Source organism: Pezoporus occidentalis, unplaced genomic scaffold (assembly GCF_034315485.1).
Source record: "Pezoporus occidentalis ecotype Australia unplaced genomic scaffold, CSIRO_AGI_Poc_V1 ctg170, whole genome shotgun sequence".
In the NCBI taxonomy this organism is placed as follows: Eukaryota; Metazoa; Chordata; class Aves; order Psittaciformes; family Psittacidae; genus Pezoporus; species Pezoporus occidentalis.
Genome location: NW_026913532.1, coordinates 544,366 through 572,022, shown reverse-complemented (window position 1 = coordinate 572,022; position 27,657 = coordinate 544,366). Strand labels below are relative to the sequence as shown.

At 40.1% G+C, this 27,657-nt stretch overlaps 2 long non-coding RNA genes across 6 annotated transcripts; both read left to right on the top strand.

The window, feature by feature from the left end:
• The first annotated feature begins 136 nt into the window (after positions 1 to 136).
• LOC134161218 (uncharacterized) lies at positions 137 to 26,575 on the top strand. Of its 5 annotated transcripts, none has more exons than XR_009963887.1 (4): positions 137 to 3,318; positions 18,649 to 18,786; positions 19,731 to 20,323; positions 24,211 to 26,575. It is a non-coding gene; the product is annotated as an uncharacterized LOC134161218 (long non-coding RNA). The 5 variants fall into 5 exon arrangements; XR_009963888.1 differs by lacking the exon at positions 24,211 to 26,575 and having other exon boundaries at positions 137 to 654; positions 2,455 to 3,318; positions 19,731 to 21,306; XR_009963886.1 differs by lacking the exon at positions 24,211 to 26,575 and having other exon boundaries at positions 137 to 2,598; positions 3,193 to 3,318; positions 19,731 to 21,306.
• Positions 4,624 to 6,288, top strand: LOC134161217 (uncharacterized). The gene is made up of 2 exons (XR_009963884.1): positions 4,624 to 5,788; positions 5,891 to 6,288. It is a non-coding gene; the product is annotated as an uncharacterized LOC134161217 (long non-coding RNA).
• Positions 26,576 to 27,657: the final 1,082 nt, after the last annotated feature.

The following is a 27,657-nucleotide window of genomic DNA, read 5'->3' as shown; positions in this document are numbered from 1 at the left end:
ATGTCAGGGGAAGAATGACGAGCAAGGTGGCTCGTGGTGGGAGAAGGACATATGTGGAAAATGGCAGAAGGATGGAATGGAAGGGTAGAGGTTAACAGAGGAGGTGAAAACCACTGTAGGTGCGAACAAAAAAAGGAAACAAAGTACAGGAACAATGCACGGTAAATTTGAGTGATGAAAGGGGGGAAAAGACAAGAGAGGGAGTCTGAGAAGGGCACGTTAATGAGGCATGAACCAAAAGGAGGCATTTTGCCCTCATTCCTGGGGCTTACATGTCTTGTGCCACAGAGTTCAGGTGGAGGCTAGCTGTATGACTGATTGTATTCGGTGTGAATAGGGGGGGCAGAAGATGGTACAGAGAAAGAAACACAGAGAAAGAATCAGGGCAGAGAACAAAGAAGGACTTGGATTGTAGGTAAAATATAGAAAGAAAGGAAAAAAAGTTGCTGAGGGAAGAGTGAACCGTGGATATCCTTGGCAAACACACAAAGGTAGTTGACACTTTGGCACAGGATCATCGTAATCCAGAATACAGTTTTCATCTAACTATTTGCTTGGAAGAGCAGTTATCATCCCATCAGAGACCTTAACAACTCCCTGTTCCATTCTCCCACGCATCAGCCATGGTATCAGCAGGGCTTTTACATGAAAATGGTAACAATGAAGAAATCGCTCCTGGGCAAGGCAGTCTTCTTTGCATCTTCTGTCTTCCCCCCCCCCCTTCTGCTTACCACAATAGTTTTGGTCGATTTGTTTTGTGGTTTGAAGAGTGGGGGATTATTTTGGGAAGATGGCCCATCAGTATTGTGTTGGCCTTGTATGGGGAAAAGTTCTGTTCTGAGGAAGGACACTGTTGAGGTGTTCCCTAAAAATGTGCTGATGGGATTGCTGTGATGTTCTCTGGATATGCATTCCATGGCAAGTCTTCCATAGGTGAAAATCCTTTGTTCCCATTTTTCATGTGATTTATTTGCATTCTTGTGACTTATTTTGGTCTGAAGGACTGCAGGTGCCTTGCACGTTCATAGATCGAATGGTGATTTGGGGCAGAGTGGAATGAACTTTTGTAGAGTAGGTATGGGCACTCAGGCATGGGCAGGATGGTTCTGTTCCCAATAACAGTGTTAAAACCTGTTCTCTTTATGGGTACAGTTCCTGAGCTACCATTAACATTCAGGTGATGATTTTGTAATTTTGCGTAGAGATCCTTTGGTGGAAAATGCTGGTACTTATTTATTATGCATATGAAAAATAGAGCACAAAAGGAATAAGGTGCTTATAGGACCCTGCTGTAGATCTGCCAGGCTAATATTACAGCTGCCTTTGCAGGAATGCTATCTTGGTGTATTATCTGTCAGCACCACACAAACAAAACATTATCACATGGGTACAAAAGTTTGCTTTGTAAGCAGGTTAATCATCATGAAATCATCCATATACGAAGTTTTATGTGTCCTTAATTCTTTCTTCAAGCGTTCATACGTGTATGAATGTCTATGTATCTTTGCCCTTGTGCCAGTCATTTTGAGCACAAACACTGCTGGTAGCAGCACCAGTTGTATCTCAAGAGGCCAATACTGTAATTAGTGAGATTTGAGGCCTAAATACTGAGGCAAATTTAAGTTTCTAATATCAGAAATGAAGATCCAGTCTTTGTTCAAAAAGGGGATGAGGGGTGGCAGTAGTTTAAAGCTTCTCAGTCTGACACTGGAAAGGAATTCACAATGTATTTTTAGAGTGTTATAAAAATCTCTTACATAATGCTCATTAATTCTTAGGTTTTAGGGAAGAGCACTGGGCTTTGTGTATAATAGTGTTGACCGGCTAAGCCACTGAAAGGGGCTGGTTTGGGCTGGTTTGTTGTTTTGTTTTTTTTCTTTTAACTTCTTGGATACAAAAAGCTGCAAATACTCAATTATTACCGGGTTTTGCTTTTGTTTGGGCGTGCATGAATATTTTTCTGGAAACTCTGTCTTATTTTTGGAAGTCTTTATCGTTTTAAAACATATGTTATATCACCCTGTCTGAGATACAGGATAGCTACAAACTGGGTGGGGTTTTCTTTTTTTCCCCTCCCTCTTAACTGCAGCTAGTTACGTTATGGATTAACATTCAGGAATATCTGCAGTGAAACATTACTTGTGTAGCTGTGTAAGACTTACTTAAGCAATTTAACTTATATTACAGAATCATGACTTTCCTTGTAGTAATGCATGCAATTACTATATAGTTCTGCCCGTCCTGTTGATTTTCAAAATCATCAATTAGGCTTAACTGCCTGGTCCTCACAGCTCTTAACAAAGGGCTATTCAGGAAATTAAGTCGGTTAAATGATACTCCCTAATTTAATTCTAGTTATATATAGTTATCGTTGTGTAGCTGTAAGGATTATTTTTTTTTTTTTTAACACGATATCATGGGAAAGAGATGCTTTTGTTTGGTCTTTTTCAACAGACACGTGACCAAGGCAGCTTTGAAGCCTTTCTGAAGAGTCCTTGCTTCTGTAGGATGTTAAATGTGGAGTTTCCAGCTATGCACTTCATTCTACAGACTTAGTCACTCTTATGCCATACCAGTAAGTAAGAATTGCTCAGATGAGTGCAGTGAGTCCTAAATTGTTATTGGAGAATCTACATGGGTCACAAGTGCAAAACAAAAGCTTCATTTATACTTTCTTTTCCAGTTGGGAGAAAATGAAAGTAATTACAGCTCAATGGCAGGGAGGGAGGATCCTTATAGGTCCCTTCTGATTTGAGATATCCTATGAATGCTATGGTTCTGAGGCTCAAAAAAAGGATTATTAATAACCTGTTTGTCACCCAGGTCTCCTGCCAGCAAGGGCTCTCTCTTTCCCTCTGTGGTGCTTTGTTTCTGCAGTTTTCCTGGAAGGAGGCTCTGACACCACAGAGAGCCAGCCCTGCTCTGCAGTGTTTGGTTGCCTGCATTTGCTAAAGGACACTTGTCCTGTGAGATGCAAAGCAGCTCACTGAAGGGAGCTGGGGAGACCTTGCAGCAGGGAGCTTCAGGATAGGGAAGAGGAACTGCTGTTCTCTGAAGCCACCTGGAAGAATCTGGAATCTGCTGCAGTTCCTGCAGTAGCAGAGTCTGTCCTTGCTTTCTCACTGCCATTCTCCCATGAAACCTATGTTACAGCCCTAGTTCCCACTTGCACTTTCCTTTTTTTCCAGTGAGAACCACAGTTTCCTTCTGTCTGTGGAGAGGAAGCAAGGATGCTTTGCAGCCTCTTGTCACCCATTTATTTCATCCACGAAGGAAACAGGGAGAAGCGGAAGATACTCAGTTTAGAAATAATACTTGGTAAGACTAAATCTTCACTGAGCTTATTGCTCTCATTGGCAATATGTTTGCTCCCACTTTTAAGTACTCTGGCATCCAGCTTGTGTTCACATGCAATTCAGAATGTCAGAAATCATCTGTAAAGGGCACACAGTGACACACAGTCTTAGTTCATATAATGGAAAAAAACATGTTTATAAGTACTGTTTTTCTCCGCATTTAACTATTTTATTCTCTGGTGTCTTATGTGGTTTCAGATCTTTTCAATCTTGTTTCCACCAAACAGGCTTTCACAACATCTTGCTTGCTAGCTCTCACACACAGAAACTCACGTGCTGGCTAAAGGGTGAACGCATGTTGCCTTTCATGTAGAACAGCTCAGATACAGTCTCCCTGTTCTCCCCAGCCATGTATTTTCACTTACAGAACTGGAATTGCTACTCTTCCTTTTGTCAAATTTGCTTGATAATTGGGTAATGGGTTAAAATTATGACTGACATACACATAAACACTCTCAGCATGTGGGATTGCCCTCATTTCTTTGGTTGGCATGGCTAAAACTGGTCATTTTAAACTGACTGAAACTATATGTTACTAGACAACCCAGCCTGTGGGAAAAAAAATTAAAAAGCCTCAATTACTAACCATTTGAAGGATAGCTGAAAGTCACCATTGCTGGTTCAGTGATGTGTCACATCAGGAATGTGATTCTTTTTGCTGTGTGTGCCAATAACTCGGAAGAAAAACAGCTTGAAAGCTGGAGATACAGGTGTATGCGAGGCCAAATTAGACCCCGATCCTACACAAAACTCCACACGGGCAGATTGATTTGCCTTGGCACTTTCAGCATTTAATGCTATGCTAAAACTGAAAAAAAAAAAACCTAAAACAAAACACCCACCCCCCCAAAAAAAAAAACAACTAAAACCAGCCCACAAAAATCACATTAGCAGAATCAAAATTGCTTTTATTTTCAGGGTCACCACACTCAGCAGTATGTTACAGAAAAAGGATGAACCCAGTATGGAGTTGCTGATAATTCCTGAGTTGGTTTGACATATGCAGAATGCTGTTGACTTCAACAGGCTTATTTAACACATTTGTTTCTTTTGGGTTTAGGATTAGTAAAAAAAGCAATTTTGTGAGGCTGTACTGATAAGGTTGCCTATGTGGACTGTAGGCCTGGACTTGCAAGGCTTGGGTTGCACAGGCAGAGCAGCAGAAACACTTCTGCTTCAGCCAGGAGTTAACCGTGATTAGGGTAAATAACCTCTTCAGAACTACTCACAGGACTTTTATTAAATGCTGTTCAGGAAAAGGAAAAAAAAAAAGTTTCCCAAAGCAAGCAGTAGCACTCAAGGTAAAGATCTGGGAAAATAAATGGCCAAAGCTATCATGCTGTGACAGCTCTGGAAAACCTTTACACAGTTTCATAAAACAAACACATCTGATGTTCTATTCTCTGGGTAGGTCTTTACATTAGAAGTTCATACTTAACACAAAAGGTGAGAAAAAATGGTTCTCTTGCTCCAAATGTTTGCTGAGCACATATTGGTGAATTAAGTATCATTCCAGTGGTGTACCATATCAGTCAGGCTCTATCAACACATTCAGATGTACAGCAGTTTTGTGGAACTTTTCTGCTCCCTTTGATGTGTGTGACTGAGGGGAGGTGGAGATCATTTCAGCCTGTGCTGTGGGCTTAATATTCAAAGGAGCTACTTTCTCTGGATCTCAAGAATTGTAGAAAATAAAACAATTGTCTGCGGGCTTGCTCTTGTTTTCAAGAAGTATAAAACATTCCAGTGAACTGATAGCTAAGTGTTATTTCATTTGCTTTCAACACCAATAATTGATCTTCTTCTAGTTTTTATGAACTATCTGATGTTTTCATGTTCAGTTAGAAATAGATATATTGAAAACTGTTAGAATTTCACCATTTTGGCCCTGGAACCCAAAGAGAGGGTGGTGATGATTAAAAACACATACCAAATCAAAGTTATGCGGGATCTGACTGATTAGCAGCTGGCCAATAGCAGTGTTGAAAGTAAGAAAGGAAACCACACTTGCTAATACTCATTCATTAATTTCTACTTATGTATGTTGTGTTTCTCTTAAACGTCCAAGAGATCACAGGTTCATAAAGGAAAAAAAAACTTTACAGGAATATAACTCACAGGACCATTCCAAAATTCCAGCATAATAACAAGGAAAATTGATTTCAAGTGCTTCATAGTGTATGGAGCCATGAAAAGTAAGATAATGCTGCTTATTTCTCACAGAGGCTTTCACTGAACCAAGAGTAGATGGAACTTTCTGGGTTTCAAGCGATACATACTGCGGCAATAAGTTTGTCAGTATCCTTTGGATTTTCATCAGTAACTGGGAAATACTAAGAACTACACCAAATTCAGTCCCTGTTACAACTGTTACAGGCATTATTACACCAGAGGGACCCAATTACAACTTTTTAATTCTGGGTTCTTTATAGGTAAAGCAGGGGTATAGGCAGCACTGAGTGTGCACTTGTTTGGGAGGGAAGCCCTTTAACTCTAAATATCTTCTGTGGTAATAGTGGTGGGGGATTGTGAAGATAACTTGCTACTTAGATTCATCTTTGGTTCAATACCTCTTGGTTTCTATTATGAATAGGTAAAAAGTTAAAACGCAAGCATTCTCTGTAATGTTAACACGTGAATAGTGTTTTAGAGATTTGGTTTGGGTTTGTGCAGCAGATTGTTTTGTGAGACAGAGCCCTTCATAGAAACCAGACTATTTTACTTGTATTCTTTGGCATTTGCATTTATAAAAGCTACTCATGTTTACACACACACACACATGATATTGTTCATGTATATTGTTCATCTGGTAAGGAAGAAATAAAAAAAGAAATTGATACCAGTCTGCATATGCATTCAAAAGCTTAGTGAATTCTCCAAGCTCTGCTGTGGATCAAATTTCATGAATCTGCAATAAAAAAAAATAATCCTTTTTTACCTTGTCTTTGAGTGTTCTGGGGTGAGTTTGTAAGGTTTCAATTACTAGGTAATCACCAAGAAGTCTCCTTTTCATGAGCCTGCAGCTGGGAAATGGACAATTTAATATTGATGGAAAGAACAAACTCTCCTTCTCCCTTCTTTCCCTTTTCTTCTCTACACTTCTGATTCATCATTTTCTTCTCTAAGGTGCCTATCCTGAAATCGCCTTTGTGGAAGTCCAAAATGAACTACAAAGCAAGAGTAGAGCCCAGTTTTTCAAAATCCCATTTATTGACTTTAGTGAGTGTCATATGACACAAAGTTACGACTATTCAAGAAAGAAAAATCCAGTTCATTGACATATCCACAATTATTATTCAACTAAGAAACTAACTTTACATGAATCTGCAGGCTTTCCTTCTGAAATATTTATGGAATACTCTGCCATCGCCATGCCAGGGTAAAGTATGGAAATAATCAGTTCTGGCTTCTAAAAGAAGGAAAATATTAAACCTTCATTGAAAATGAATAGACACAAAGATTGAACTCTAGTAGAAGTAAACAAGTGTCTGTAGTATGGTGCAGACGTATGTAGACATGTGGACACCTGTGCTGTCTGCCCAGCATGTCTTTAAAGATGCCATCGTTTAATGGTATTGTCTAGGAAGGTTTCTGGATAACACACCTTCCACTGCTGTTCACTCCTAGATCCATTTTGGCCCTTTCAAACAAGTTGAGCAAGAAGTTGAAGTTAATTCCTGAAGTTTAGCACATGCCAATTTTTTAGATTAAGGACATGTTCTTTCTTATTTAAACCAACTGCTGGAAATCCACTGTGATGAATGAGAAAGGACAACCCCAGTGCAGAGTCTCCAGGGACTGCTAGGTGTAAGGCAAACATAAAATTAACCCTCTTCAGGCTTTCTACTCCAAAGGAACTCCACACTTAAAGGAATGTGAGATTCTGTTTGGAGACTACAGAAGTCACGGGACTGGACTGAACTAAGCGCTCCAAAAGGTTTCCCACTTCTCCATTTCTGGATATAAATGAGTAAAAACCTTTGCTGATGACTTCTCTGCTGGTTGAGCTGGTTGAGCTACACTTCCCGTGTCTAAGTCTGGTGGGAGCTGAACTGAACAAGCTTTTCTGACGTCTTGCTTTGGCCTGTGAGAGATTTGTTTATGCAGGCAGACTGGTTCTCATGGTTGAAGCCACTTGCTTTCTCCCTGTGTGGTCTTTCTGTCCAATGAAGGGTGGTACTGTGGGTCTGTGAGGAGCATCATGTCATGGTCTGAGCAGCTGGAAGAGGGGAGGTTACAAAATGAAGTCCCGAACAAGGGAACAGAGATGCCCTAGGGCTGTATTAGAAATAGTGGCTTCTCCCATCTGTTCTCTCAAATTCTCCATATACTGAGTGCTGGTAGTCTGGCTAGCATGGTAGTTTCCTGGGATATCTGAATTTAAGGGGAATTGTGCTATTTAAAAGATACGTCTTTTATTGTTTTTCGTACCCAAGATCAAAAATGGCCCAGATTCATGATGCTTACCTGACCTGTGGTGGCCTTTTTCCCCTGATGATTTAAAAGTGGACTTGAGAAGCAGAGATGTTTTAATTTCTTCAATTTCTTTTTATTTTTCTTTTATTTTTTCCCCTCTTCATTCTCTTCCACACTTAAAAAAATCCTGCAAATACCCAAAACATTCTTTCAGCAGCATGAGATATGTGCACACCAGTGCCTCCCAAGGTATAGATTTTAGCAAGGAAGGAAGACATGCATTTTTTGTATAACTGTTGCCATTACACAAGAGTACAGGATAGGAAGGCAGTTCTTAAGAAGCTCCTCCCTGGCCTGGAAGGGCATCATGTCCGATTAAGACAACTTACTTAATTCCACACATTGGTAAATGAACAAGGATGGGGAAGGGCATGTATATGAAAGAGGAGGACTTTTTAATCTTGCAGGCTGACCTCAGGGGGTTTGGTTCAGAAACAGACAGGAGTTATATAGAATTCCCATAATACAGCTGGTGCACCCATAACTGCATTGGCTGTAATAGGATTTTTTACTGTGCTAGGAATGAAATATCGGGCTCTCACTGTTATCTTTCCTTGTGCAGCTGTAAAGAATTTATTTGTGAGTTTTACAATATCCAGAGGTGGTTCCTTTGTACCCTTTTTCAATAAAGTTGAAATGCCAAAAGTTTTTTAGTTTCTTATTACTCTCTTTGCCCAGTACAAAGCCCTTGTAGCAATCCTGAGACTGACACATCTGTCCTATCGTGAACCTTTTCTGAAAGAGACCAATTTCCCTGCATAGATGGTCCTTCTAATGCCATTTTTAGTTAGCCCAAATATTGAGTCTTTTCCAGCATCTTGAGTTCAACGAGCTCATGCCAGACTAGTGAGACTTTTATTAATGGTTCTGAACAGTTATGTTATCAATTCTTGACAAGACTCTGGGTCATACCGCAGATTTTAGGCATTCTGTGTTCAGTGTATTGAAATTTCTTGTGAGCCTGAAGTGTCCCACCTTAGAATGGAAAAAATGTCATACATGAATGTGGGGATAAAAACGTTTCACTAGAAAAGGATACCTCAGTTGCCCAGAATACAGAGGAATCAGGGAGCCATTTCATTGCCACATGGTTGCTTGCTTCCTCGTCTCTCTTTGGTGAGACTACTGATCTTTAAAGAGTTTGGCTCTGGTTTGTCAGTGCCTTAAGTGGAAGCAGGAGAAGGCACTTGATGTGACTTCCCAAATACTCCACTTTCCATTATCAGTCAGTGGCGGCTCGTGAGAGTCGTTCTGGATTTGATACTGCTGTTTGCGCGTATTCCATCCTGACAGACATAGTCCTTTTTTAAAAAAAATCTGTCAGTATTAAAGGTAACTTTCATGTTAATGGAAATGACAACTAGCAAAGAAATACACAATAATAAAAAGAGTATATTTTAGGTTATATTTCTTTTTCTTCCTGCATCCTGATTCCTTAAAAATTAATATAATTGATGTTAAGAAATGCACCTTTTTTTCCACTGAGACTTTTTTCACTGTCTTTTATGAATCCCCTTTCACCTCCGTAGGTGCTTGTCATGTCTAGGGAAACAGTAAATTTTAAATTCAGATGCAGCAGGTCTGATGATGTTGTCTATTCACAAGTGAGTTTCCCCTTGAAACGAGGATGGACCAAGCATTGCTGCTAAGGAGTGAGGAAATAACAAACTCCAAATTTCTGGAAGGACATGAGGGAAACTGTGAAGAAAATCTTTCTCTTAACCTTTTATAGTGAATCTACCACACATACATATATCTTCAACAGCTATTACCCAACAGTCTCCTTCTCATTCAAGAAGTACTTGGACAGATGGAAGTCAAAACAATAGGGGACTAATAAACTGTTTCAAGGTTCCCAAATTAGGTCTGCTTAAAAGTAAAAAATGGATTTATAAATGCTAGCATCCAATCAGAGTGTTGCCACTGATTTCCATGGTTCTGGCAGTATCTGGCTCCTAACACAAATACAGATGTTGTGATTTGTTTTCCATCCTTTCTGATGTCAATGTAAACAGTCTTTTGGATGGATTTGGATATTTCTCTGCGTGAATATGAAGCCTAACTCAACAGTATTGTGCTAGTTTATGAGAAGCAGAAGGGGAATGTGACAAATTTAGTGACATTGTCCAAGCTATCTGAAACACAGAAAATGTCTTACATAATGAAAAGCATATTAGAGTTTAAAACATGTTATATATTCGTTGTCTAAGTGTACACTAGAAGCCAACTGTCTCAAGATTTGAGCTGAAAATGACCAAGCCAAAGCAAATTGCATAGAAATAGTCAATATGATTTAAACAATTCACTATCTAAATCTTCTGAAGCTATTAGAATGTTTCTTGATGATACTGTCTTTTCTCTGAAGATGCATGAGAGAAGTCAGTTCATATAGGATTGAGTGCAGTACTCTGAGAAGGCAAGATTACCCCATTCTTTCCTATTCTTTTAAGAATAATCTGATGCATTTTTCCCTGAATATATATCTGTATCTTTGCTCTTGTCTTGCAATTATTTGAATTCAGTCATCTGCATTTCCCAAGGAAGTCTTACATACAGGCCCACATTAGCAATAGAGTGTCTGTACAGCTTACAAACTAGTAATAGAATTTGACAGAAGGCCCTTAAGCCCATTTTTTAACCAATTTACTGGAAAATTTTCAGGAGTTATTTTTCAGGAACAGTTAAGACAAACAGATGAATGATAAGTGGGTTTCATATGTAAATCCTGCCTCGTTTGCTCTTCCAGGTGCTGCATTTGGTATGAGAATGCAGGGGTCAGTGTGCCTCACAGCAAGGGATGCTCTAGCATACCACAGGCAGCATACATGCCTTGATTTTGAAGTCTGATCACTCTGTGCTCAGCTAACAACATTGTTTACCACAAAAGGTTCAGCAAAAACTACTGCTAAAATTGCTCAGTGGTCAGTTGTGTTTCTCAAAATTAATTTCCAGGCTGAGCAGCTGCCTGCTGTGAGGAGGTTTATGGTAGGTAGACTGCACAAGATGTCTAAGACCTTGCCAAGACAAGATAACCAAGACCTATTCTAAGCAGCACATTTTAGAATATGCACTTGCTTAGGCACATTATTATTATTCTAAATGTCTTGAAGTTACGTTCTAAGTCTTTGTCACCATAGAAATAATTACACAATTACTTACCAGTTTTTCCAAAGAAGGACTGATTGTGTATCTCGGTACAGATACAGTGGTTCTCCAAGGGATTAAAGAATTTGTCTGCAAATAAGATACTGTCTCTTCACTATGCAGGACCTCGCAGGAAAGGAGCAGCTGACAGCCAGGCTGACCAAACACATTTGGGGCTATTGGGTGACAAGAAGCTCTCCATGACCTGGCTTCAGTGTGTGCCTGAGCCCATGTGCCGGGCTGCATCCCCAGAGCATGAGCAGCAGGTTGAGGAAGGGGATTCTCCCCCTCTGCTGTGCTCTGGGGAGAGCCCCCTGCAGTCCTGCATCCAGGCCTGGTGCAACAACACAAGAGGGACATGGAGCTGTTGGAGCAAGTCCAGAGGAGGCCACGGAGATGCTGCTATGGCTGCAGCAGCTCTGCTCTGGAGACAGGCTGAGAGTTGGGCTGGTTCAGCCTGGAGAAGAGAAGGATCCTTAAGGGGAGACCTTAGAGCAGCTGCCAGTGCCTGAAGGGGCTACAAGAAAGCTGGAGAGGGGCTTTTGACAAGAGCCTGTAGGGACAGGACAAGGGGAATGGCTTTAACCTGACAGAGGGGAGATTGAGATGAGCTCTTCGGCAGAAGTTCTTCCCTGTGAGGGTGCTGAGGCCATGGCACAGGTTGCCCAAAGCAGCTGCGGCTATTTATACTACATAAATATATGTATAAAACCATAAATGCTATAACATTAGCATCTGGACATTTTGCTTTGCTTCTCCTCTAAAATTACCTATTTTGTAATTCTTTTTGAGACTGATCCTTCAGAAAGTGAAATCACAGCAGAGTATTTTATATAATGGTGCAATGTCTCTTTTCCTTCCCAAAGAGGAACAAATTGGTCTTAGGGTACTTTGTTGTGGTGGTTTAAACACCTCTGTCTCCTTTATTTAACCTGGTAGATAGTCATCCTTTTAGGGACTCTTACCCCTTTCCCAAAAAGGTGGGCAGGTTTTACTTTGTCCCCCAGCACTCTTTGAACAGGAGAATCTCAGTCTTTTCCTTCAGATGCCAGGATCACTGGTGTCCAGGAAAGTGGCACATGACATCCAGCATGACACCAAGCCCGTCCCACATGGCAGACTGGTTGCATATTTACTGGTGACATCCGGAGATACAGTTCATAGAACCATGGAATCACAGACTGGTTGGGTTGGAAGGGACCTTCAAGCTCATCCAGTTCCAACCCCTGCCACAGGAAGGAACGCCTTTCCCTAGACCAGGTTGCTCCAAGCCCTGTCCACCCTGGCCTTGAGCACTGCCACGGATGGGGCAGCCACAGCTTCTCTGGGCAACCCGTGCCAGGGCCTCACCACCCTCACAGTAAAGAACTTAATCCCTATGTCCAACCTGAACTTCTCCTGTTTAAGTTTGAACCCATTCCCCTTTTCCTATCACTACAGTCCCTGATGAAGAGTCCCTCTCCAGCACCCTTGTAGGCCCTCTTCAGGTACTGGAAGGCTGCTATGAGGTCTTCCTCAGTTTCATCTTGCAGGAAGCACTACTGAAAGATGCATTGGAGCATCCTGTATGTTTTGACTGTGCAAAAGAGTTTAGCTATATCATCTAGTCAGGGCAGATTTGGCCATGCAAGCTACCAATTTGTTTATTCAACAGTTAATCTTTCTTTAAATATTGGAAGCTTAAATCTGAAATCCACTGGTTTCCTAGGACCTTTTAAGTCAGCTTTCAAAGGCAGTCTTTTATTGCTGGTTATAAACCCCTTTACAGAAGGAAAACTTTAAGTCTGAATATTAAAGTGTTTAAAGTTTTTAAAGTTCCTTTTTGGATTCTGAGCCTATTATTAAAGCAGGATGGAAATGAGTTTGCACTCTGCCTTTTACGCAGAGCATCCGTACTGCCAGAGTCCAAAATGAAGTCACTTTTTTGGATTAGGCGCTGACCGCAGAAGTCTTAGAAATGCCACTTGTAATTAAAAACATTGTGCCTGGATCCTTCTGTCTTTATCGAGCTTAAATGGCCACTGAAAACAATACAAGTTGAGACTGAGTAACAACCGCAAGCTCATGTCCTCTATTTTCTAATATATTTAACTGTTTATGGATGCTTGGAAAGCTTTGTACATTTTGTATGTTTCAACAGTAAAATGGATGCAATTTCCTCTGACTTTGATAGTGATTATAACAGTTACTGCTCTGTGAGGCCAAGCAGAGCCACCTTTCCTTGTCCCCTTCTCCATCCCATATGAGACTGTCAGCCCTTCAGTGCAGACAAATCTGTGAGCTGTTGTTGCAGATTTCTTTGGTTGGTTGTTTGGTTTGTTTTTTTTTTTCAGTTTTATCTGTTGTATTTCTACTAATGCTTTGTCTGCTTTATGGATCAGAGACTTTCATCTAGCTGTCTGGAGGAGCTTAGCACAAGGCAGCCCTGATCCTGCCTGAGCTATCACAATATCAATACTAATTGCACAGCATTTTAATTCATCAAAATGCTATGTGAACTGGATGGGCTATATTCAGGAAAGGATGACTGCAGGCACCTGAACACAGGTTTGGTTGGAACTGAAGCACTAAGCAGAATCCTGTGGTCAAAAATATACCCTTCCAGCTGCTGGCAGCTGTAGGCCCATTGGCTTGTTCCTTTTTGACTCCACATTTGACTCAACACATTCCAGTTGGACATCTCTCACCCTAACTCTCACTGCACTTTGGAGGGTACGCATCCTTCTGTTCAAGTTCCCTCCTCTGCCCCTGGTACATATTCTCAGGATATATAGGAACAGAGCCTTCCAATAATAAAGATCTGGACACATTTTTTCAACACACCACAGGGACAGAAGAGAGCTAGCTGGCAGTTAGGGCCATCTCCCCATCCCTCCAGAAACACATGCCAGATTCCAGGAGGATTAAGTAGAAAAGGTGAATATGGCCATGCAGAGTAGTGATCACAGCATTTACCTTGCTCCCAGGGCACTTTGTTTTGTACTATCCTCCAACACCATCAGGCAAGGAAGAATGTCTCTGTGGGCACAGCTCAAAACTCAAGAGTTCCCCATGTTTGCTGACTGCAGTGTAGAAGTACCTCAAGGTATGTCCCCAGTCAGCAGCTTGGTGGCCATTGAGGTCTCTACACTTCACTCAGCAGCCCCTGGGCTCACAACGGGTCCCAGGCTCCTCTCCTGCCTGGAAATGGAGCTTAAAAGCATTTTGTTTAGTTGCGTTTTGTTTTTTCCCTGGCACAAGAGGTCTCAGTATCAGTGAATTCTTTGCAATGACATCTTTTCAGAGGGATCCCCATTTCACCATTAAATCATCTGTGCCCGAGTTTAGATTCTTTCTGATGAGGACTCCCAAATGCGCTGAATTTGCATGAAGTTACTTAGTGCACTTAGCTAATGTGTGCACTAAATACACACATTTATTTAGTGCATTTCTCCTCTGTTTTGTGACCACAAAACAGAGGAGAAATGCCAACAGCTCATTAACCCATGTATCCCCCTCCTTTTAACTGTATTCATTATATCATTTACCAATGCAGCAGAAGTACTACAGCCAACTGTCAGGAGAGGTTTGAGGGTCAAGTATAGCATCCAGGCATCCAGTCCCAGAGCTGCTCAAGTGACTAGGAACTGGGAAATCACCCACTGTCCTGCAGCACACTGATCTATAATGCTTCACAGTTGAGCAGCAACCTTTGTTTTTTGTATTCTTTTCTTAAAATGCATCCACAAATCTGAATGTCATGCTCCTTACCAAGTTACCCAGCTGCCATATTTATAGGTAGTTCATCAAATCCCAACCTTCAAACAAGAGTAAAGTTGTGGGTAAGAAACTACTAATGATTTCTGATCCAGTGCTGGTCAAAGAGGTTCGCAGATCATCTTCAGTTCCTGACAGCAGTGGTGATGTTTAGAAATACTACAGCCTGCAAGAGGGGTGGAAGGGCTATGAATAGTACTGGTATCATACAGTGCAATTCCGGTTTTGTCAATGAATCAGCAGTATTCAGAGAGCTGTAAATGGTTGTAATTCTTGCTCTGTGCCTGCTGACAGTGCAGGATGGTGTGCTGGGCGTTTGTGGGCACTGTTGAGCCAGAGCTGTGTTGGAAGGCCTCTGGATTGCTGCTATCAGAGCCAGGGTCAAGAAACATTCTTCTGTGAAGTAAAATCCAACATGAACATTGTGGTTAAGGGCTCTGCCTCGCCAGTGTAGGTGTGTTACACTAGATAACAGCTTGGCAAAACAAATGGCAGGTTACCCTGCAAGTAAGGCCCTCTTCTTTTTTTGTTTGTTTGCATCAAGATGGCATGTATGTCAGTCAAAAATGTTTTAACTAAATGTGAAAGTTTGCCTCTTCCCTTCTGGAATAGAGACAGGGCACTAAAAGCAGGGGGTTAACTGAGGCCCTGTGGTCTGTGGGTACATAAGGGAAAGAATCAAGAGGGAATTCTGTACATTATGAACTGGTTTGGTTAATAAAAACTGAATATATTTGACACATATAACATTTTAAATATCTCTTAAAATAGTTTACTGGCAAACTTTTAAAGCCATAGGTATTTCTGCACTGAGCCATGGAACTGTAAAGGAGTTCTCTCATGATGTTCTGCACATAGAAAATGTCAAGAAAGGCAAAAATGGCAGCTTTAGAGATGGGAAAAAATGGAAAACTCCTGCACATGCTGATAATTCCTGATGCATGCACTTTTGCTGGCAAACACACGCACGCACACACACTATTTGTGCAAAGCCATTTCATGACAGAGGAGTAGAATAAGATGAAATTAGGAGCAGAACAGACTTTAAATGCAGCAGCTATGAGAGAACAGTGAGAGGAAAATACAGAAAGTCAAGGGCACTGCCAGGTATGACACTGAGATACGAGATCATAGAATCATACAGTGGTTAGGGTTAGAAAGGAGCGTAAGATCATCAAGTTCCACCCCACCCCGCCATGGGCGGGGACACCTCACAGTAGACCACGGTACCCAAGCCCCTTCCAGCCTGGCCTTGAACACTGCCAGGGATGGAGCATTCAGAACTTCTTTGGGCAACTTGTCCCAGTGCCTCACCAGCCCATGCTGGTTTTCCCAAGAAAGCTACCAAAGGTAGCTACCAGCAAAGCTGCCAGCAGCCAACACGTGGTCAAGGGGAAGAACAATCAGATGTCTCTTCCCACAGCTATTAACGTGCAAACAAACACTTCTCAATGGGATCGAAGCATTGCATGTGGCATTGTCACAGGACTAAAGACTGCAGTCTGATGGTTATAGATGTTTACTATCGTCAAATGGGAGCTTCAATGAAACCATGCTTCCCTGCACCACATTACCATAAGGGAGTTGAAGAACAAATTGAGATTCACTGATAAATTATGGCTCATATATCCTGCTACAAACACTGCCTTAGCATTTGAAATGCATGACAGAAAACTGTCCTAAATGATCACTGACCTTCAAACAGAAGGGGGAAGAAAGCCAGACCCAACTTGACAATATCTTCTCTGAAGCAAAAAACCCTGTGTTTAACCGTATTCTCATGAAAGATCATCTGTGCCACAAGAGGATAAATTTGGAGCATTCTCAGTTTCAGAGTGAATATTTTATATAAACACACTAAGCAGTATAGGAAAAATACAGTGCTCTCCACAACAGCAATGCTCAGTGAGCTAAAAACACAGACTGGGCCAGATCTTAGCTATAATTCCCAATGCAACCTATTCTCGAGTACAAAGTACAAAGTCTCCTGAGAGATACCTTACATAACAGGAAATTGTGGATAATAACAGAAAATACATCAAAGCCATTTCAGATATTTCTAACACAAGTAGTATATACTAAATGTTAAGGGGGGGGGGGGGGGGGAGAACCAAAACCTGTGCATATTAGCATTTAGATTTTTATTTTGTAAGGGTTGGAATATTTCTTCCATGAGCAGGGTTTATAAATTCGCTAGGGTGTGGAGTTCTGACCAGTCTGTTGTATGTTACATTCAGATTGTATGATCTCAACAGGAGAGCACAGAAAGGGAACAGACATAGCCGATCAGAAGCAGTCAGGGAACATTAACTGCATACATGCATAATTTTTAGTACGGTGACCTGATGGAGATTTTGCAAGGATTTCAAAACACTACAGCATACAAGGAACAGGAAGAGTGAAACCTTCAAGCCCTTTTGTGTTTCCATACACATGCTAACAAATACAAAAAGACAGTATTCTAAACAGGTTTTAATTCGTAACAGCCTCTCAGGTTTCAGCAGGGATTTTCAAAAGAGAATAACCGAGTGCTTTGAAAATAGTAGAAGACTGCAGCAATACATAAAACCAAATTTGATGTTATGTCAATGTATCCCATACCAGAATAACTACATGAACAACAAAATGCAAAAGCAAGGGACCTTCCCAGCCAGTGCTGTGGGTCCATCCATCAGTCTCTGTACCTGTGTCTGTTCATTTTCTAAGCTACGGAAGTATATTACGCTAACTTAAATGTGCAAAAAGGAGAATTTAAATTTATCAAGCAGGTTTATTTCAACGTTGCACAAGTCTGTTGAATGCTGCGGGCTAATGTAGTCGGACTGCTAGGTCAGAGTCAGGGATTGTAGATTATGGAGATTTAAAACACACTGAAATTAACGGAGCACAATCCACAGATCCATGGTTTTATACCAGCCTGTCTCATTCTAAGGTCAAACAAGAAGTTTCCTGACAAGAGCTATAGACCTGTCTCTCTTCTTGCTCTGCTGCTGACTTAGCTGGTTAGCTAAATGAGTATAACACCTAAAATTCCCCCAAAGAAAAAAAAAATCTACAAATTTAGGTTAAAACCAAAAAAGTTACGGTAACCTAAGTGGCTCTAAGTTTTGCAATAATCCTCCAGTACTTTTTGCATCCCAAAAGGCTCCAGATGTGACCAGCCACTGCAAAATTGCAAGTTGTTTATCAGCATTCAGTGCTGCAAACTGGCACCTGTAATTTCACTCTCACTTTGAACCACCAGAATTAAGATATCCAGAAAACCTTACTAAGACAGGTTTCTGTGTATTAATATATAACCATTTATAGTAAAATGCCGTGTCTGTCACCCTCAAGATAGGGGCACAGCATCTGATGCTTCCCCCTGCTCAGCTGCGCGCATGCAGCATGATCCAAGTGTTTCTCTCTGCTGGGTGTTAAGGATATCTGTATCAAGGGAAAGGGAGAAAATGGATATAAACCAGTTACTGGCAGTGCTGTTTTTAAACACACTGTTATTTTTACCCCCATCTTTTCTGCCATTTTAAGCCATGAGGATGACAGCAGAGTGATGAGGCTTGCCACTGCCCATCCATGGGCTTGCTGCGGCAGTGCTCGTGCCATATACATACATATGTATATAAACGATGACTAGATCCCACAAACTTCACTTGCACAAATAATTTCTACCACTGATGCTGAATCCCTTTGGAGAGATAATGGGGTCCCCAGCACTTGCAATCACCAACAGATTGCAGAGTGGGGAGAGAGGGTCATGGGGAGCCTGAACGCTTGTGCAGAATTCAAGTATTCCCTGGTTTTGATTGTGTTCCCTTCCTGATCTGGTCTGTTCACAGCTATGTGTTGTTTTGGGGAGGAAAGCTTCCTCCTGACTACTTCTTTCTGAAAATGAGTGCCACCTTTTTCATTTTTACAGGTGATGAATTCTGCTGTGATGGAAGTTACAAAATAAGCCATGCTATACCCTAGGGGCAGATGTATTTTCAGAAAGTCACCTCCTTATTTGTGAGAAGCACCTGCCAATTAATATGCTTAAAAATATCACTGGAGTTATGTAAGAGCTTTAAAAATTCTTCTGCTTCTTGACTCTGCAGCACTTCACCTATTACTTAAAGTAATCAAGCTTTGATGTGCTTTAAGATAAACTCAAAACCAAACAGCCCTAATTTAACATATGCAAGAAATCCTTAAATTCTTCCTCTTGTGCATAATCATTCAAACCTGTCCATGTGGTGTGCAGCCTGATCTTGCACTAATCATCTTGCTATAAGTGGCAATCTGTGTCCCTGATCAGGCTGCCCTCAACCATGGTACTGGTGTTACTGGCCACACCATGATTCTCCATTAACGATATAAAAGTGTATGTGACACTGCTTGCAGTTTATTGGCGTTCAGATGGCAATGGGTGAATGAACTCCAGGCTCAGTGTATCAAATCAGCTGCCCAGGGCCATTCTGATGTCCGATCATTCTGCTTTTCTAATAATTTTCTAAGGTAAGACTTCATGGAAATGACTCTTCAGCAGCAAGTTCCAGCAAAGATCTTCCTTGAAGATAGTTTTGAGGGTGAGAGGAGAATCATTTCATGTGACGTGGTTCTCTACTAGGAGTTACACATACACTCGAACTGCAGAGAGCATAAGGGCAGAGTAAACTTGCTGGTTTGTGCTGTAAAATGCAGTGTGTAATACAAATATTGAGTCCTTCATAGCTACTGTTTTGTGTACAGTGTGTTTGAAGCAATAAGGGTTTTCTGGCTTAAACTGATGGAAGATACTGAAAGGGATACATGTTATTTTCTTTTTTTTCAGGAACTGATTCAGGGCACTGAAGTTAATGAGAATTTTCCTTCTGTGAGCTTTGGATCAGGCTTTAAGGCTAAGAGTTCGAACTAAATAGAGAAATAAATATCCTGCAGACACACTTTCTCATTCATGACCCATTCCGAGGTTTGCAGGGCTGGACCTCTGGTGCAGGAGGACCTATTTCTGTACTACAGGTACTCCAGGAAAGCACCAGGAGCTGGTAAGCGCCTACCCTTTCTGTAGTGTTGCAACTTCAGTAAAACCAAGTACATTCAAGACTGATGACTTGATTCTCTCATCAGAAAGATATGCGAGTAAGAATTGTTGTCTATCTTGTAAAAACAGCGCTACACTTGTACATGCATGTGTAGAGCTGTTAAAGATTTTACAAGATACATGGGAATGTGTGCCTGCTTATCTAAGGAAAGAAGTGAGCTCAACATTAACAACAAAAAAATCCACCCTCTCGCTGAGACCTTGCCTGCCAAGTTTTAGCTGTGTGTTCTCTGTTTGCGGCACATACTCCCACATCCTGCAGTGAGAGGTGAACACACTCTTTAATGTAGAGTGAAGATTTAGGAGCAAATTCTACTTTCATTTACATCATTAAAATCCTAATGAGGCTGTAAATCAGGGTAAGAATATGGCTGAGGTCGATAGGGTTGGATGGATTTAAATGACTGTAGAATTTGTCCATTTTAGGAGGAAATATAAACCAGACTAGCCAGAGAAGAGCTCTGAAACAAATACAAGTGCTGAGAGAAAAAAATTTCACATTCTGAACAGGGTAAGAACAGCCCTCAATTTTGGGTCTGAATGGTTTGCTTCTTCCTGAAAAGAGGTAATAGTGAAAAAGTTTCCTGTCCTCAGCTTCAACAGCCAATAACAAATATGTTAAACCGGCCAAACAATAATTTGCAAAAGGTTGAAATGCAGTTTTTTGCTGAAATATCCGTGATAGGGTGGTAATTAGAACTATATCTCTGTATGTCAGGGTTTACTGTTTTCTTTCAACTATTAAAAAAACTTCATGTATTTCCCAAAATATACCAACACAACTGCATTTTCCATGATTCCTAGGTTTGGTTTGTTTGGTTGGGTTTTTTTTGTCTGTAGGCTTCAGTGTTTCAAATATTATATAATGTGAGATGATCTATCAATACATGCACATTATATTCACTGAGACCTTAGGTTATACACGGACAGGGAATTTGTTCTTGAGCTGAAACTGCAGTACGTTTAATTACACCTAATTGCAATCTGAAGTTGCTTTTTATTCTGTATTATTCCTCAAGAGAAAAAAAAACAAACCCCAAATCAACAAACAAAACAACACCAAAACCACCCTGCAGTTGGTAGTGTTTTCTGCGTATGTAGTTACTGCTTAATAGTTTTGCAGGTAGTGCATGTCTAGGATGGTGGTGTGCACCCAAGCAGCTGCCATTTCGTGAGCTGTTGTATGCTATCAGCCTTTCTTGCTTTCCCTAGCCGGCTTTTATTTTGAGATTAGCAGTTTTCCATTATATTTGAAGTCTTAATTAATGTTGTTTTGTAGTTTTTCAGTATAAGGGAGCACAATTCAGAAGCTGAAGAAGGCAGCCCATCTGATATGCCCTGTCCACAGCACTGGTTTAAATGAAAGCCTCCACCAGGCACACAGCCTACGGAGTCAGCCTCTCAGCTGAGCTGCAGCCAACTTGTTTTTGTATTCCTTATAAAGACATGCAGTACTTGCCAGGAAACACAAGAAAATAACATGAACCACTAAAACAGTAGTTGTTTTTATTGGAAATTATTAAAACAAACAGTAATGTAATCATATATAAACTTTAATATTAGCATTCTAGAGCAAAATTATTTCTGATGAGTAGAAGCATAGTATCAAGGACCATTTTGTCTTACAAATAATATTAATATGAGCTGATGCAAGTGGTGAGATTGCCAAATATAATTTTGCTGACACAAGACATGTAATGAGAATCTATGGAATACAGCATATAAACCCATTGTCTTGTGAGCAAAGCTCACATCTTCGAACTGCACAGCAGCAAATCTATGATTCAGTTGTGAAGCTCTTTCCTTACAGGCAGCATTAATTCCATACACCACTGATGTTAATTATGTTTCTATGAGAGAGACACAAACCTGATTATTTTTTTCTAAAATGTGAAGGAAGAGGTTGTAAAAATCCAAGACAAGATTCTATGTAAGACTTCAAACCTGCCAAGAGAAGTTGTAGATAAATAATTACATTTAAGCAGACTTAAAAATTGGAATTACTGGATTTTTTTTCCTTTGTTATGTATGATCCCAGTTCAAAATTACCTGTTTCCTTTAAAAAATGTGCAGTGCCTGTTTTAATGCATCATTTGGTGTACCTAACAATATCACAACACATCCCAGCATTTGAAATACAGATTTTAAGACTGGCTTATACAGAAGGCAGCACTGAAGGGAATCAGAGTCATAGAACCATTCAGGTTGGAAAAGACCTTTAAGATCATCAAGTCCAACTATAAACCTAATGAAAAGGTCTGAGAATTTATGCTATATTGTTGAAAGTACTTAATACCTAAATTCTTGAGAGCCAAGCAAGTGACCTGCAGTGCCCTCTTGGAAGTTGCTATGTAACCCAGGAGTTAGCAATTCCTAATTAAATGTAAAACCATGTGTGCAGAAACATACTTTCCAATTTAATGCTTTAATAATAAAACATACATTAAAACTAGTAAAGCTTACAGTTAGATTCCTAGTGAAAACATTCAGTCTAAATAACCATTAGATTTTTAAAACATTTGCTTAAAATGTGCTATTGGTGTGAGCAGTCCTCATAGTAAATCTATTAGCCAAAATACTCACTAAAAGCAAACAAAGGAGCACAGACATAACCAAACCAAACTCAACTTTCTGTCTTAGTTTACACTTGTGAGAGCATTTTTTAAAACATGTTTCCAGCTCTTTATGAGTCCCCCTGTGATAGGCACTGAATCTTTCAAAACATCTAAACACTGTTCTTTACAGAATTGGAAAATACATAAATATACCTTTGCACCCAAACGACAACAAAGGAACTTTTATGGCAATAGAACGATTTAAGGTGGCAAAGTCAAGCACTAAAACAGCCAGGAAGAGCTGGTGTGGCTCTTGCCCATGAAACTTGAGTTTCTACCCATATGCATCACTACCCGTGCTGATGCAATTCTTAAAGGACATGTACTTAGGCTACTTTTTTTTGAAAGACCATCTGCTAATTTAGCATATGTAATAAATTTACAGTCTACTGACTTTTCATTCAACCTCATTTTTCTATATGTGGCCACAGCCTTATGTAGAGCGTAGTACCCTTTTTTGACCCGACCTATTAACTTTCTCCTAGATTTGCCTATGATTGTCATGTTTCTAACATCTAATTTTCAGAATGGCAATGAAAATAATAAGGATGTAAACCGAGGTAAAGAGAAGATGAAAATGAACACATTTTGGTGCCCAGATTGAGAATGTCCATGTTCTTTCTTCTGACCGATTATCATTTTTATTGTTCTGTATGCTCATTTCCATTAAAAGCTTAAACTCTACCTAGCTGTAACCATTGGTACCTGAAACCACACTGCATTTGCAACCCCAACCCCTTTTTTGGCTGCTTTCTGTCCTAGAGATGTCAACAGTAGAGAGAAAGGCATAAATTCCCCCCCCCCCCCCAAGGTTATCTAAGCTGGTCTGCTTCTGGGTGTACCTGGAGACACATGTCTTGTCAATGCAGGCAATTTAGCTATCACAGCCCTGTCAAGACCAGCAGTCTAAATATCCCTTCACCTGACTTCACTTGTACATTTAATACATTAGAAATTGGCATGACTGACTGAACCTGTGGTCAAAGCCTCAGGAAGGTGTTCTTAACCACCAGTCTGCCATTTTGTATAACGTGGAAGACACTAAGGAGACTGTAGTAATACAGGCTGGGATTTTACACACCAAAACCTTCCCATTAACAGTGAGATTTGATGCTGAAAGGTGACAATATTAACGACTTTGATGCCTGAGGAAGGACAGCTGTACTAGCAGGTTGCCTCCTAGTGCCATGCTAAGGTAGTGACTGAGAAGGCAAAACACCGAATCAACAGTATCAATGCAGGTATTTTACAGAGAGTCCCACATTTAATTAATGAGTTAATTTCTTCTTATAAAATTTAATGCCTGCTTTTAAGAGTGGATCACAATTTTGAAGTAAAGAGTAAAAATTATCTTAAATCCATTTAAAAAAAATAAAGACTATTTGTCCACCCCAAAAAAGGTTGTTTCTGGTTTCTGTTGTGACCATCATGACTAAGGTTTCTATCAAGAGAAACACGTTGTTTTAAGAAGTTTGTAGCAGAGACATTCTGCATAATTTTTTCTACTTCAAACTTTAATTTAGCTCAATCGACACTTTATCTTTTAGTGTAATAAACTGTTACTGTCTCTTTACACGTATCATATATATGATGAAAAAGGAAAAAAAACAAACTAAACCAAAACCCCAAAATGTTTGTCCTACGTCCTTTTCATTTTCTTCTGGGGATGTCTTTTGGAACCACAGCTCCTCCATCTTCTTCCTAGAGATGATATACATAATCTGTACTTCTCCATGCTTGCTTGACAGAAGTAAATAATTTTTTTTAATCTCCCACCCTCCAGATCTTTCAGTAAGAACAGTCAAGTGAATTTCACACCTCATACAATTGCAAAGGAATTACAGCCACATTGACAACACTTAACTCAGTTTGCTTCCAGGGTAATGTATTGCTGGTAAGAAGTAAAATTTACAATCGATAAAACGTATCTTTGAAAACGAAATACAGCAGCATAAGGAAATATTATCTGTATTTCAGTTCATACGTATGAGAAAACAGATGACAATCCCCAATGTAGTATCTAGTAGCCGTAGACAAAGGAGACAGAATTGCTTTGTGCATGGCTCAGTGTATTGCGCAGGGATCAAACGTGAATATGTGCACAGATCAAAGGGGGCACAATGCAAGTCATAATCTATCCAACACTCACCTCAGTTTACACAAAGATCCCCCTGACCTGGTGCATACTTATCTGAAGCACTCCACTTGCCAGCTGTAAGGAGAAAAGCACCATAAGTTAAAAACATCAAAGTATGCTTCTGCGGTGCCCCACATTACAGAGCCTACTGTGGAAACGGCACAGGCCTCCTCGTGGAGCCTGTTCAGCTTACGGAGAAGGAGCATGCACTCTCCAGCAGGAGAGGAGGAAGGAGCCCCGAGGAAAAAAAAAGGCAGGAATGTTATATATTAAAAACCTAAGTGAGGTAACCTGCAGAAACTGCTCAGGTAGCTTCTTTCACTCAATCTGCTCATCTATCAAAATTCCTTTAAGATCTTGTAGAAGTGACACACAATTGTACTTCTTGCACAAACAGCAGCAAAAAGGTCTGAGGATGAGTAACACACATGAAACAGCACTTTCACAAGCAGTGCAATTACACTCTGGTCTTGTCCTTCACAGATTACGCCTCTTTGCAACTGCAAGAAGCAGTAGGAACCCTGCGTATCCTTGGGAATTAATTTTTATATTTGGAAGGTCTAAACCATCACAGTTTCAGTTTTCAGCTGAAAATGGGGAAAGAATTCCTAAGGTTCAGCTGTTTAAAAAACCTTCAATAAAACTGTCAAGAAGAAAAAGTTTTACTTGTTCCCACAGGATTCATTTCCCAAATAAACGCAACATGGCATTTGAATGTGTTTATATTGTGACTTCATGAGTTTTTGTTATATAGTTGAAATATAATAGTATTCAATAACAGCTGATGGCAGAGTTCTTTTTAAAATGGATAATACTGACAGCAGTCAGACATATTACATGCTTAATTTGAATAAGTTTATGATTCACTTGCATTACAGAAATTGTATTTTGCTGTCATTATAAAAATTACATTATTGAAGTACTGTATGATTTTAATACCAAATTATCGTTTCACAGGAAGAAAAAAAAATAAATCTGTGTGGTCAATTATACTGTATTAAAATCCGAAACACCATTTTCGTATTGAATTGCAAACACTTCTTTGTGCGTTGTTTCTTCTCTGCAGCTTTACCATTTCATCAGATACAACCTCATGGTTGAGTTTTACAGAACAGGTCTGAATTGGAAAAAATAGATTATTAATACTGGGATCTGTTATGCTAAATATATGTGTTAATAATCTGTGTTCTATTATGCTTATCTTCTGTGGGTTTTGGCTAGTTTTCAAGGTCCCAAATATCAATGAGTTTTTTAGTAAGCATGGAGTAGGTTACTATATTAGGGATAGAATGGCTAAATGGGTGAGACCAAGGAAATGCACTGAAAGCTGTTGTCTGTGGAGTTGTAAATAGTTCCCAGCAGACATGTTGCTGCTTACTCTGCTAAGGCTCAATGAAGCAAAAAGCACTGGGCCAAGAGAAGCAGATTGTTTTATTTGCTTGAATTCATGGGTGGCCCTTACTGCTCTAGGTCAGTTATTAATGAGGAAAAGAAGGTTAATGGAAATAGGAGGTGCTGACAGTCAAACATTTATCTTTCTGTGGAACCCATGTAATACCAGATAAAAATAGTACTCATATGCTGATTACAAAGTGAGATGCTTTTCAAACATGTCTGAATTTAACCAGACTTTTTTAGTATATGATACAAAGAGAGTGTATCTACAATAAATAATAGCAATACACACAATGCATTAATGTGACTGCCTAATTTCTCTAGCTATAATTAAACTCTAGAGATGGCTCAACATCCAGCCTGATGCTGTTTCTGAAAAAGCTACTGTTGCTCTTCTCATACAGGATATCCAAGCTTGAGGGGTGAATTTCTTCCCCATTCCATTCCTTGCTTGTTCTGTAAGCAAGCCAAGGCAGTGCCTGGACTCCGGTGAAAAGCATTCTTCTTTATCTGCCAATTTCTTTTGTCTGCTTTATTGAAAAAGCGGCACCACCAGAATGCAGGCAAAGAAGGATCACGTTAAATAGCAGGAGATGGGGTGGCACTACAGGGCTGGCCTCACAAAATAGGCAGCTAAGGGTATGTTCCGATTAGTGCAGTGCAATGAAGATCTACAGTGCAACAGAACTGGTGCTATGGACCTGTATCCACACTGTATTTTTGGGGAGGTTCACATCAGACTAATTCAAGTCTGGTTCCGTGGACATTCTGTCCATGGGACGGAATTCTGCCACATTGGAACAAACTTTCTGGAGTCTTACAGTGCATCCTTTGGCTCAACTTCATCTGAAAGGAAACTAACTTGCACACTTCATGGCGCAAGCAAAAGAATGGTAAGTTAGGATCACTGGGAAATCATCGTGAATAGCAAACTGGTCTGAAATAAAAGCATTGATGCAGATGGAGTCTTCAGGTCATCATTATTCTTCAGCATGAATTTCTGCATCTTAGTAATTTGTGCTTCCTCATATCTGAAAAGGAGAGATGGGCTGGAACAAAGAAGCAAACTTTTTCAGTCAGTGTGCAAATGCCTCTTGTATATGCTGAGTTTCAGAGTAGCATTCCTGAACAATTCTGTAATGGTACAAACATTAGCGTGTTTTGGTTTATGCTATTAAAGAAATAGGTCTGAACAGTCACGTGAGAGCTGGACCTCCATTTGCCATAAACCAGCATAACATTAGAATGAGTAGGGCAAATAAGGACAACAGCAGTGAATACAGATCATGCAGTAATGTTTTACTTTTTTAATCTTAGTGTATGCAATGTCTGTGCAGTTACTGAGAAATAATTATAACTAACAGCAAAGGGAATACAAATATAAATCTACAATGATTAATTAGTAGGATATGCTAAAAAAACTGGGAAAAGCAAGCATGTAGACAATGGTTTCCTATAGCTGTGTGGGTATAGATGATATCTGTAACTGGAAAAATGTCCTCACTGGGAACTCCCAGTGAGTCCCAAAAATTAAAACCATTTCTTCAAAACAGAGTAGGAAAGCACACATCAGGAATGGGAACCTACTCTGGAGTATTTGCTATGTACTGTGTAATGTACATGCACTCTTTTTTTTAGTTAGTTGACGTAAAGCTCAACATGACCCAAAATTGTGCACTCGTAGCCCAGAAAGCCAAC